This window comes from Seriola aureovittata, chromosome 11 (genome assembly GCF_021018895.1).
Source record: "Seriola aureovittata isolate HTS-2021-v1 ecotype China chromosome 11, ASM2101889v1, whole genome shotgun sequence".
NCBI lineage: Eukaryota > Metazoa > Chordata > Actinopteri > Carangiformes > Carangidae > Seriola > Seriola aureovittata.
The window spans coordinates 9,538,532-9,550,629 of NC_079374.1; positions in this window are offsets into that span (position 1 = coordinate 9,538,532).

Below are 12,098 nucleotides of genomic sequence, written 5' to 3' on the forward strand. Positions count from 1 at the left end.
TGATTAGAAATATCTCAAACTGGCAAACGCAACATATGTTAATATATGTGAATCTATAGCATACATTTTACTGGAATTACTCTATACCATAATATATTTCTATATAATAGAAGAGCTCTGTCTGTAAGCATCAGTTTTTGGTCATATGTTCATGCATCTGCGGCCACAGATGGGATTAACAAGTGAATGTCTTCCTGTTGATGTGTCAGGGGGTTAGAGGTAAGACAGAAGTTATCTCAGAGCAGGGATCATCGTGGCATAGGTCCCAGTCACTGTCAGCCTCACCAACTGTCTAACCACATGGGTCAGCCTGCACCTGATGGAAGTTTTAAGGCCATACACCGCAAAGTGTCCTGGAGAGGAAACGACAGCTTAGATGTTACAGCATGACATGTCCAACTCAGATCTCAAATTACATGCTGGCATTTCAAAACCAGCAGGCTTAGTGTTTTTGCTGATTTCTACGCCTTTTCAAGTGTGAAGTCACCATTCACCTTATAGCTCCGTGAAGTCCAAGTTTCCCCAGAAGAATTTTATAATGAGCCACCAACCGAATTGAGTTTTTTTTTCTTGAATATGTGAAGGAAAACACTAAAGCTAACATTTATTTATGAAAACTACTGTTCAAATATATTTTCAAAGATTTCCAGAGTTATTACTGAGGACACAACCTCCTACCATTTACAAGCATTATGTGAGTTCATATGGGTGATCGCAAAGTGCTGTATCATAATTGCAAATATGGGGTCTAATTGCATCTGGCACATAGCTTTTCTTGACAATGAGAGGAAAAAAACTTGTCAGAACTTTCAACAGTCTAGTTCACTTGTTTTCAAATTTGACCTTTGTTCTTAAGAGATCATCCATTTTAATGCCAAATGTGTCTTCTTATTCACACTTTTTGTTTCCAGCAGATGGAACAGAGTATCAGCTCCCATGTGTGAGACTTCGGAGTGTCTGGACACAGCTTGTTGGTGCTGCAGACAGCAGAGACTCTACAGCATGGGCAGAGTGACATGACATCCTGTCCCCTCTCTAATTATTGTTATGTGAAGAGGGTGATTGTTGTAAGCTGCAGAAGTCACGGTGCTAAAGGGCTGAGGGCCATCCACACAGCTGGGAGCTTAGCGACACATACATATTTTTGCCTCAACACATACATCACCGAGGGGACACACAGGCACAAAACAAGGTTAGAGGGGACTTCTGGGTAATGCACCTGTCAACTAGGACATTACTGCCCGTGTGATGTTATGTGACCCAGCAGAGGAAGGCCAGGACAGTTGAAAAATGAACAAACAGCTGTGTTATTGGCTAAATGAGATGAGGCTTCTAGGATACAAACTGCTTATGAACTGGCTGATACTGCTTCTGTAACTGCAGGAAAGATGTAGTGTTGTTTGGATCTAAAAAAAATATGCTCTGATCTTCATATCTGAAAACACACAAACCCACACCTTTTCTAATGACATTTGAGACTCCTGCTACTCAGCCTGCCACATATTAACAAAACAAAGAGTAACCTTGTAATCTTCGTTATTAATCACCATTCATCAAAAATCAAATTGCGTTTGTTCAGTCTTGGAGTTACTTAGATTATGTGAGTGTTTTCTCAGTTTAACCTTCCAAAGCTTCAAATTAATTGACTACTGAATACTTTTAGTTTATTGTGGAAATTGTGTAGAAGTGGCCAAAATATAAAGGGAAGCTGACACACAAACCAACTATACAATCGCCTAAAGATTCAGATCAAATCCAGTATCAAATTGTATTGAAAGAGTAACAACAACCATATATACAGTGTTACTTGATGCACTTCAGAACCAACAAATCTTCGGAACAGTTTGTGCAAGCTCATTGTCAGGCTCTTAGTAGCCATCAATAGCAATTGCTCGGGAACTCAGTGTGAATATTATTGAATTAAACTTAGACCCTGAAAAGACCAAATGCCTCAAATGTCTGCTTCTATCGATTGTTGGTCAACAATAGAGAGTTGACATTTACACAAATCTGATTCACTCCGTTGTTACAGACCTCTGAGTTTATGTTCTCTGTTGTGAAACTGTTTACCCATGAGTTGCAGCGGGAGACATACTGTTTCTGTAAATGGTAGCCCGATGCTTTCAATAGAATGAATAAATGGAAGACGTGGTGATCACAATGAATGGACTTACAGCTTTTAGCCAAATGGATGAGAGGTCCTTATAGAAAAATGGAAATTTAGACATACGAAACTCCATGAGAACTGGGAAGTTGTGGAAATACATTTTAAGTATTGTACAATTCTGAGGTACTTGCACTTTACTACTACTTACTTTAGTATTTTGATTTTATGCCATTCTTTTACTCCACTACACGTCATAGGCAAGGGAGTATTGTACTATTTACTCCATTGAATTCATCTGAAAAATATAGATGAAGATTGAAATGAAGATTTTACATTATAATAACATATGATAATGTACTGCTAAAGATTAAGCCTGTGGTTCCTAACCTTCTTGGTTCGTGTTCTCCCACAAAAAAGCAGTGTCCCCTCTCACATTTTAGAGGTCTATGAGTTGTTAGCAGTTCCAGAAAAAGAGACATTTCCCCTCTCAACTTTAAAGTTTCATTTAGATAACTTTTCAAGGTCCAAAGAAGTCAAGTTATGTAATACTTGTAATATAAAATTTATGTTGCAGAACTTTGTTTTTTCTTCTTTCCTCTCCCATTAATCATTCTATGACCCCTCAGATTTATATTAACCCTTTGGAGGAGGCCCAAGCTGTAGGTTGGGAATCACTGGAGTAAACTATACCTAACTGTAGCTCCACCTCGACCATGCAGCTAACATAAGAAAATGTTACTTATGCATTGATGTATTAATATTATTAATGTACTGTAAGACCATGTTGCTGAAATACTACTTAATGTTTACTTGAGATTTTGGATACAGGATTTTACTTGTAACAAAGTAATTTCAGATTGATGTATTGGTACTTTAACTTAAAGGATGTGAGTACTTCTTCTACCACTGGAACAGAGTAAAATCAATCTGCTCATTAAGATCATGTGATGTGATCAAAGGCTCCAGAGCAGCTACTTGTTCTGTCAACACCATCAAAGTCTTACACATGAAAACTTCAAAATGGCTTTTAATTAATCGAAAAACATAGATGACCCTCTATAGCCCACATTATTCTGCCATCATGGGATGATGTTACAGTGTTTTATGACTTAAAATGAACTTATATTAACATTTAATTTTTTTTCTTTTTTAGAAATAACTAACAGAATACATGAAATTCATTGACATTCATTTTTACAAATACATGTACGGGCTTTTTGACTAAATGTAATGAAATCCCATATTTTCTGCAAAATCATGCACAGAACATATTTTTGTCTTCAGGTTTATGTGTTTCAACTTTTAAAAGTAATTTCTGCAGTTGGTTTGAAAGACGTAGCATTTCCATTTTAGATGTAACATCTTATCACAAAACACTGTGACTTAAACCAAGAGAAACTAAGAAATGTTTGTACAGTATACACACTCAAGAATAACAGTTGTTCAAAATTAAGGACAAATGAACTGATTGTCCTTATTGAAAATTTAGTATGAAGAAACACTAAGAGCGCTAGAGAATGTGCACGTATGTGTGTGTGTATGTGTGTGTGTATGTGTGTGTGTATGTGTGTATGCATACATACTGTATGTCACTGAGTGTGAAAGCTGTTGAAGCAGTTCTTCTCGCTGACGATGCCTTTGCAGCCGGGAGTTTTGCACCTCCCTTTTGCTGCAGGCATCTGAAGCCAGGGGACAGTGTGGTCCAGATACATAACAGTGACGGGTTCATATTCTTAAGAATAAGTAGAAAAAAATAAGTGTAAGCATATCTGTCATCCATCTGTCTGTCTAATTTGAAGATTCAGGTATTATTAACTTAGGAATCCACTGGCTGCACTGACTACTGTATATAGTTCACTGTTGCCATTTGGGGAACATACCTGATATATTGCGTAAAAAGACAATAATTACATTGAAGCAAGATTTACATGATAAAAACAGGTCATAACTTTCTACATATCCTTTCAGTATTTTTCAAGAAATCTTTGCAGGTCGAGGATCTCTTCTTCAGGTGACTCAAGGTCATCGACAGTGTGGGAAAGAGAAAGAGAAAGATATCAGGGGGTTTTTCATGTGAGGTCATCCAAGTACAAAAGTGGTTAAGAAATGTTCCACCTTCTATGTAAAGGCCAATCAGTGTTTAAATGTGTTTAAATATCAGGAAGTTGCAAAAAAAAAAAAAAAGGGTACATAGTGCAGTAGAAGGTTAACAAAAAAAACAAACGTTTACATGTACATTTCATCAAGTGACTCTATTAAATGTTTGTGCCATTACATTTGAAGAAATATTTGTGCTTCTGAATTTCTGTTTACTCCTGTGTGCTGTTGACTGCATAGTTGGTTATTGGACTGCAAGAGCTTGAGGCGCTGAACCAACAAAATAGTTTATAATATTCACACAGCTGTCTATGAGCATAAAAATGCAGATATTAAATATCGAACCTGTTCAGTTGATAACAATGTCAATACGAACACAGCCAGGAGATACCCCCCCCCCAAGATAAACCATCTACTTCTTGGTGTGCACTTGCTCCTGTGGTTCAAGATGATTTATTATCCCAGAAGCTGCATCTGCACTGTGGCTTAATACCTGCTTTCACCTCGTAGTCTGAAGGCAGCATGATGACATTAAACTTTCAATAGCACCAGATTATGAAAAGTAAACCAATCAAATATTGCTGTTGTACCTGAAATAAAACTTGCCATTACTGTTTCACCTGAACTAATCCATGAGAATCTGAAATATTCTATTAAAACACTAAAGCGTCTGTGCAGTACAAGAAATGGATTGCAAATTAGACAATTTGTTAACATGCTTAAAATGTGAATTAATTTTTGCATAATCAGTTTGGAAATAACCTCATGACATAGCAAAACATTTTAAACCAACATTTTACCATCATCTGAATAATTTCACTTGCACAAATAAAAGTTTCATGTTTAATCAGTTACTTTAAGATTTTTAAACCAATTATCCTTATATAATGTAACAGCAGGAATCCATTTGCTAGTCATAAATAATCATGATTAATTTCTCAAATGGACATTACTTCCATCAATGTATAATTACCGGCAATCATAAGTATGAAAAAACATACATGCTAATGCTCTTAGGGCTGCCTCTTTTTACCCCACCCCCAATACTGCATTATATACTTTATGTAAATAAGTAATCACTCATGAATGCATAAACTTAATGAGATATCACACATGGCGATGATAAGATGAGAAATGAAAGAATGAGGAGAATGCAAGAGAGGAGCAGAGAGAGAGGGTGGGAGATCGAGTTTGACTCGGAGCAAAGCGGTAAGAGGGTAAGTCAGGATGTCCCGCAGGTCATGAATAAAAGACGAAAAGAATAATTTGGGCATTTCTCAGCCTGGAACAGAAAGTCACAGTGTGGATATCAAAGAGATAAGTAGCATTGAATCACATCTTTCTCCCTTTTTCCATCTCTTTTTTTTTGTTTTTATTTCTCTCTCTTTCTTCACACACATACTGTAGTTTCTTTCTATCCCTGACAGCAAAGTCCACAGACGCACACTGAGCATTAATATGGTTGTCTTGTAGGTGCAGGCACCACAGGGAATATGCATGGTGCAAATTAGGTTGGATCTCATCCTTAGAGAAGCTATTAGCCCGTCACTGCCACCCTCTGTAACCGTGTGTGTGTGTGTGTGTGTGTGTGTGTGTGTGTGTGTGTGTGTGTGATGCCAGAGTGTGATATTATCAAGGAAATCTCTGCTCCACCGGTACATAATGTTCTCCTCATCAGAAAGGGAAAAGACTGACTCTCATGCACACAAATTAACTCACTTCTTCGACACTAACAAAATGCTGTCATGAACAACATTATTAGATCCTGTTGTGCTGTTGCCCTGAACTCATGTAGAGTTAAGAAAGACCGGTGTGTTGCTGCATGCTTTGTTCAATAATGCAGTGTGTAGGACTGTTGGTGAAAGGAGGGAATCCTTTATACGTACGGCAGCAATTCATTTTCTGATCTAGAAAGAGATAGTGACTGTGAGAGGACCAGGTTGTGGTCTCTAAAAAGATGTTCCTAAGAGGGAGATTTGTCTTGTCACCATTCTCTGCAGGTCCTCGCAGCTTATTACCATTTTACAATCAGTTCTTGAGCAGCTGCTTCCATTGATAACAAATTGATGTATTTGTCTGTAATTTTAGGAAGATGGGAGAACCTGGACACATGCACACACAGACAGACTCATGGCTGCTATACACTGATTCAGAGGGGCAGTTATCTAGTCCCTACTTTACCTATGTAAATATTCAGTGAATGTTATCTGAAACCCTTGCATTGAAATGTTGAGTGTCATGCAATGTTTTTCCATGTCAACTAAAAAGTTAATCTCAGGAAATGTCCCACAAGCTCTTGCTGTTGGGAGGAGAATTTTACAAGTAGCTACACAATAGATTTTATTATTCCGCTGTTCTGCTGTCGGTGGTGATAAGAATAAGAAAAGCACACTGCCAGCAGAATCTTACCAGAAATAGTGCTACATCTACATAAAGCAGTCAAATAATTGAGATTCCAGCTTCAAGCCTCCCCCAGTGACTGCAGCTCTGAAACATCATTTTTGTCTGATGTGCATTTACAACGTTAACCTTCCATGAGTCAGAAATTACTTTACATGACCTCAGACTCCATTTGAAGATCTCCTTGTCCCTCAAAGTCAGTACTTCCATTGTGAGATTAAGCTAATGATTCAACATTAACAAACATTTAGAAATGAGCTCAATGACTGAATCGATCCCACACACAACACTGTTATCATTTATTTATTTATTTTTGTGATTAATTTGTATATTCATATTAAAGGGGCACTGTCACTTTTACACATCAGCTTCAGTTTACATGTCACACACAGGACAAGAATTGTTCAGTGTATTCTGCGGATCTAGAGGGAGCTTTCCAGAGCTTGACAAAAACAAAAGCAAACAAAAAACAGATGATGATCAGGATTATCTCATCTTCGGCTTGCCTGGATTTCGTGATTGTAGAAGCAGAGTTTAAAAAACAAGGGCATGGAGAGACAAGGTTGTGACGTCACATTGGCGCCAACCGCTATTCCATCACAGTTTAAATATACATATAATTGCAAAAAAAAGATAGGTGACCAAAGAAATAAATATTTTGTTATTTTGCATAACTATACCACAACTTTATACATGGAAACTGAAAAAACACAGGTACTCACAATCCTACAAGGCCGTTAAAAACTAAATTTGAACATATTTTCACTTTCACTTTATTGTTACATTTGTTTTAATTTAAACCACAGAGTTAAATTACAACTCTAAATTCCAACTGCTTCCTGGACTGACAACAAGGTTTTCTTTTCTGGTGTGTATTTTTTATTTTATTTCATTTTTTAAATCTCAGTAATGCATCTTTATCGATCATTCTTTGCTTCTGTATATCTTTGTGATGCTGCTCAGAGGAACACAGTGAGGACAGAGACGCTGAGTGGACTGGGTGTATTTTTGTTTTGAGATAGACCGAGCAGTTAGATTTAAAGCACATTTTGGAGGACTTCACAGTGCACAAGACTTACAGAGTGACGTTCAGACAGGTACCTGGCAATGAAGTGTTTTGTCTGTGTTGTGGAGTCTGTTGTACATCTCTGCCATTTCTGCTGTTTCATTTTGGTGTTAATTCTGTTAGAACAATTTGATTATGTAGCTTAATGTTGCAGCATAAAATCTAGGGACACCTGCCGTGGTGTTGTAATTATCAGTTGTACAGGCTACAAAGTGTCAGAGTGGAATTTGTTGGTTGCTTTCATGCTGTTCTCACCTGGGAATGGTGTATATGCATTGAAATGCTATACGCCTGCATGTATGCCTGGTAGCCGAAAGATGTTCTTTAATTTAATAGTTTTATCACAACATTTTTTACGCCTCCCCTTCCCCCTTTTAAAAATGTAACAAAGTAATGTTTACTCAGAGCCCATTTTAACTGACTTAGTTTGTACTTTATCTGAGTACATTTTTACACAAGTAATTTCACTTCTACTTGAGTAAAAGTTCTTCTAACAGTTACTTTATTGGGTTCACCAGTCCGTTTTATATCCCTGAGAGCTGCCAGACATTATTGTACATTATTGTATTGAACATGTTTGATGAGACTAAACAGTCTCATAGGGTATTGAACCAGGAAGCTTTTCAGAAGAGAAGCCAAATTTAGGCGAGAAATGTCAGTGGCAGGATTAATGTTGAAAGAAGAAATGGAAGATGCAAGAATGAGTGAGAGAAGGAAGGAAGGAAAAACAACAATAGGGCCACAGATAGGGCTCTACCTCCTCCGAATGCTGCCTCCATACCTACAGCCCCTCCTCCACCAAGGACACCTCCTCCACGTTCAGTGGATATCATCCCTGCAGCCAAACAATCCCAGGAAGAAAAAGAAACCAGTGTTCCCTGACCTGTCCAATCTCTCTCTGAAAGGGACAGACTGGGAAAAAGAAAGAAAACTAATCAAGCTTCTCCCAGGAAGTCTCTTTCTCCAATAGCAGCATCTTTTGACTTCTGGCTTCTGAACCGAGGGGACGGAGGGGATGTGCACCAGATGCCCATGATGATGCTTCCCAATCCCCAGCCGCGGCCGACGGATGAACAGGCACAGGCCCACTGGGATCCAGAAGAGCTTGTGTACAGGCCATGGCTGCCAGACAAATTAAAGGAGATTACAGGGGAACTACCTGACCCACAAAACACTGGAGGTGAGAACTGGGTCACAGCAATGCAACAGTTATTGTCCATGTATAATCAAACCTTGCAGGAGGTGGAGGCAGTGTGTCATAGGTGTCTCAAGATTTGATGGACCAATATTGGACCTGCCATCTGGTCCACGACCCCAGCAGTTGGATCAAGGGGGTTTGTCACTATGATGGACAGGCTGTATGGCGCTTTCCCCCCGAGAGTCTGCAGGCTTGAGATCCACATACTAAACAGGAAGGTGAGTCCGCTGCTGACTGTCATACTCATATGGAAACTGTCTTTGCAGCGCACTCCGGCATCGACCCAGACAATAAGGCATACAGTGAGCTGTTAAAGGCTGCTCTGGTGAATGGTGTCCAGGCTTCGAGAACCATGTCATGGCTACATGTGTTGGCTTGGAAACAGAGCCCATAGGAACTTTCTGGACACACGCCTACACTCTGAAACACTCTGGATTTCAAACGGACAAAAACATTGCTCAGTTAACCCTGAACCCTGGACCAAGATGGCAGTCTAACCAGAATAATTAGAGGGTATGATAAAGGGAGGAGGAGACTGGGATCACATCCCAAGCTCCAGGGAGGGTCGGCTCAGGAACTTATGATGAATTTGCAAAGGGAAAAAAATTAAAGCAATGTGTGTTTACAAAAGTTTTGACTTTGACAGCAGAGTCATGCCAGAGACCATATACAGTATGTTGGATTCAGTGAGAGAGTACATCCCAAAACCACTAAGATGCTTACTGTCAGAGATTTGGACATCTAGCAACAGTTTGTAGACAAAAGAAAAGATATTCCAGATGTGGAGGAGAGCATGAATATGGGAAATGAAGAAGGGTTCCTACCTACTGCAGCTGTGGGGACAACATAGTGTTGCATATGGTGGTTGAGATTATTACGATTTTGAAGGGGGAGGCTCAAAAATGAGAATCGGGAAACCGGTTCGAAAGCAAAAACGCAGGGATTGATACACTTAATGATCAGAGAGGTAAGAAACCTGATGAGACGATGAATGGCAGTATGATAAAGATAGATGCTAAAAAGCTTGAGACCTTCATAACAGGAGTGATAAATGGAACGTATAAACTGAAACACAAAACAAAGTGAATCCAGATGATTGTGAAAGCAGCAACCATCCATCCTGGAATGACAAATCTGACATGGGAAGAAGTAAGACATGATCTTATTACCCAGGCAGAGCAATCACGAGAGCAATCAACTAGGTATGCAATAAAAATGGTAAGTCTGCCGGCTAATGGACAAAATTTTAAGATGAGTAAAACTGGATGTTATATTTGTACAAGAAACATGGCTTAAGCCAAATTTGATTTTGTTATACATGGATATACAGAAGTGAAATATGATAGAGGAGGAGCAGGTGGTGGTGGGTAGGGAATTAGGCAAAGAAGAAGTGGAATAGCAGTGCAAGTATCTACAGGTAAAGATACTCTCACTATACTTTACTTTTGTAATCTATGTAAAAAATTTGAACTATATTCTTTGGAAACCGTTTAAGGATAACAAGAAAGCAATAGTATGTAGAGACTTTAATGCACATAGTATCCTCTGAGGAGGACAAAGAACACATGAAAATGATGAAGTAATAGAGAAACTAATTGATAGAAAAGAATAGGTGTGTCTGAATGATGGACAGGGAAGAGTTTAACATCAGTATGAAGACATTTAGCCAGTTGGATGGTATGCCAGAAAAATGATCATTATCCTATTATGTGCAATATATGATTAAAAAAATGGAAAGGAAAGAAAGGAAGGTACATTTGGTCTTAGAGTTGCAGTATTTTTTTGTTATAATATCGTTTGTGACCAAAACCTTGATGGTCACCTTGACTGAGTGCCAGACCTTTGTGGAGATGGACAACATCATTACCACACCCGATGGCCAGACGGATCCTGTGAAAGAAACATGAAAGGTGCTTGGCGTTTGCAAAAAAGCACTTAAAGGACTCTCAGACTGTGAGAAACAACATTCTCGGGTCTAATGAAATCAAAATTGAACTGTTAGGCCACAACTCTAAGCATCATGTATAAAGGAATTCAGGCACCACTCTTCACCTGCACAATACCGTCCCAACGGTAAAGTGTGGTGGTGATATCGTACTACGAGGGACAAGGAGACAAGGAGATTGGTCAGGTTTGAGGGAAAGCTGAACAGAGAAAAGGACAGAGATATCCTTAATGAAGGAGTGACTTAGGGACAACTCAGTGACTGTCCTTGAGCGGCTCAGCCAGAGCTCTGACTTGAACCCAATCAAAAATCTCTGGAGAGACCTAAAACTGGCCACAGACGGCCCCTATCCAGTCTGACAGAGTTTGAGAGGATCTGTCAGAGAAGATTGGCAGAAAATCCCCAAAATCTAGGTGTGCGAAGCTTGTTGCATCATATCCAGGAAGACTCAAGGCTGTAATCGCTGCCAAAGGTGCTTCAAATAAGCACTGAGTGAAAGGGCTGAAAACTAATGTCAATGTGACATTTCAGTTTATTGTTTTTAATACATTTAACCAAAAAAATTTAAAATCAGCTTTTGCTTTGTCATTATGAGGTGTTGAGTGACGATTGATGAGGTAAAAATTTAATCTAAACAATTTTAGCATAAGGCTCATCTGCAAAATTAAAATTGTGTCATCTATTTTTGGGGGAGATTTTGTGTTTTTAATCATCTTTTATAAACATTACCATGTGCAATGCTTGATATCAAATTTTGGATCTAATCTAATTTGAAAATACCTTCCTCAACCTGTGATATAATAGAAGGTCTTTGTGGATGATAAAAGATACCATAGTGCTGCACTGGCAAACTGTGACTAACCATGTCAGATTAGTTTCTTGGCTTGAAGGAGGTGTAAATGGAGAGAGAGAGGCTTGGCAAAGACTGTGGAGAAAATGATTTCAGGGAACTGAGTTGGTGTTTATTTCCCCTCAGCCAAAGTGAAGCAGCTTATTCAAAATGCCACCAGTAGATGGAGCTGAGATCCTCTCTGTGCTCCAGGGGTAGCTCTGCAGAATGTGTACATTTGTGTGTGTGTGTGTGTGTGTGTGTGTGTGTGTGTGTGTGTGTGTGTGTGTGTGTGTGTGTGTGTGTGTGTGCGTGCGTGCGTGCGTGCGTGCGCGTGCGTGTGTGTGTGTTGTGTGTGTATGTGCGTGTGTGTGTGTGTGTGTGTGTGTGTGTGTGTGTGTGTGTGTGTGTGTTGTGTGCATGTCTTCTGCATGTGTGTTATTCTGACTGAACATT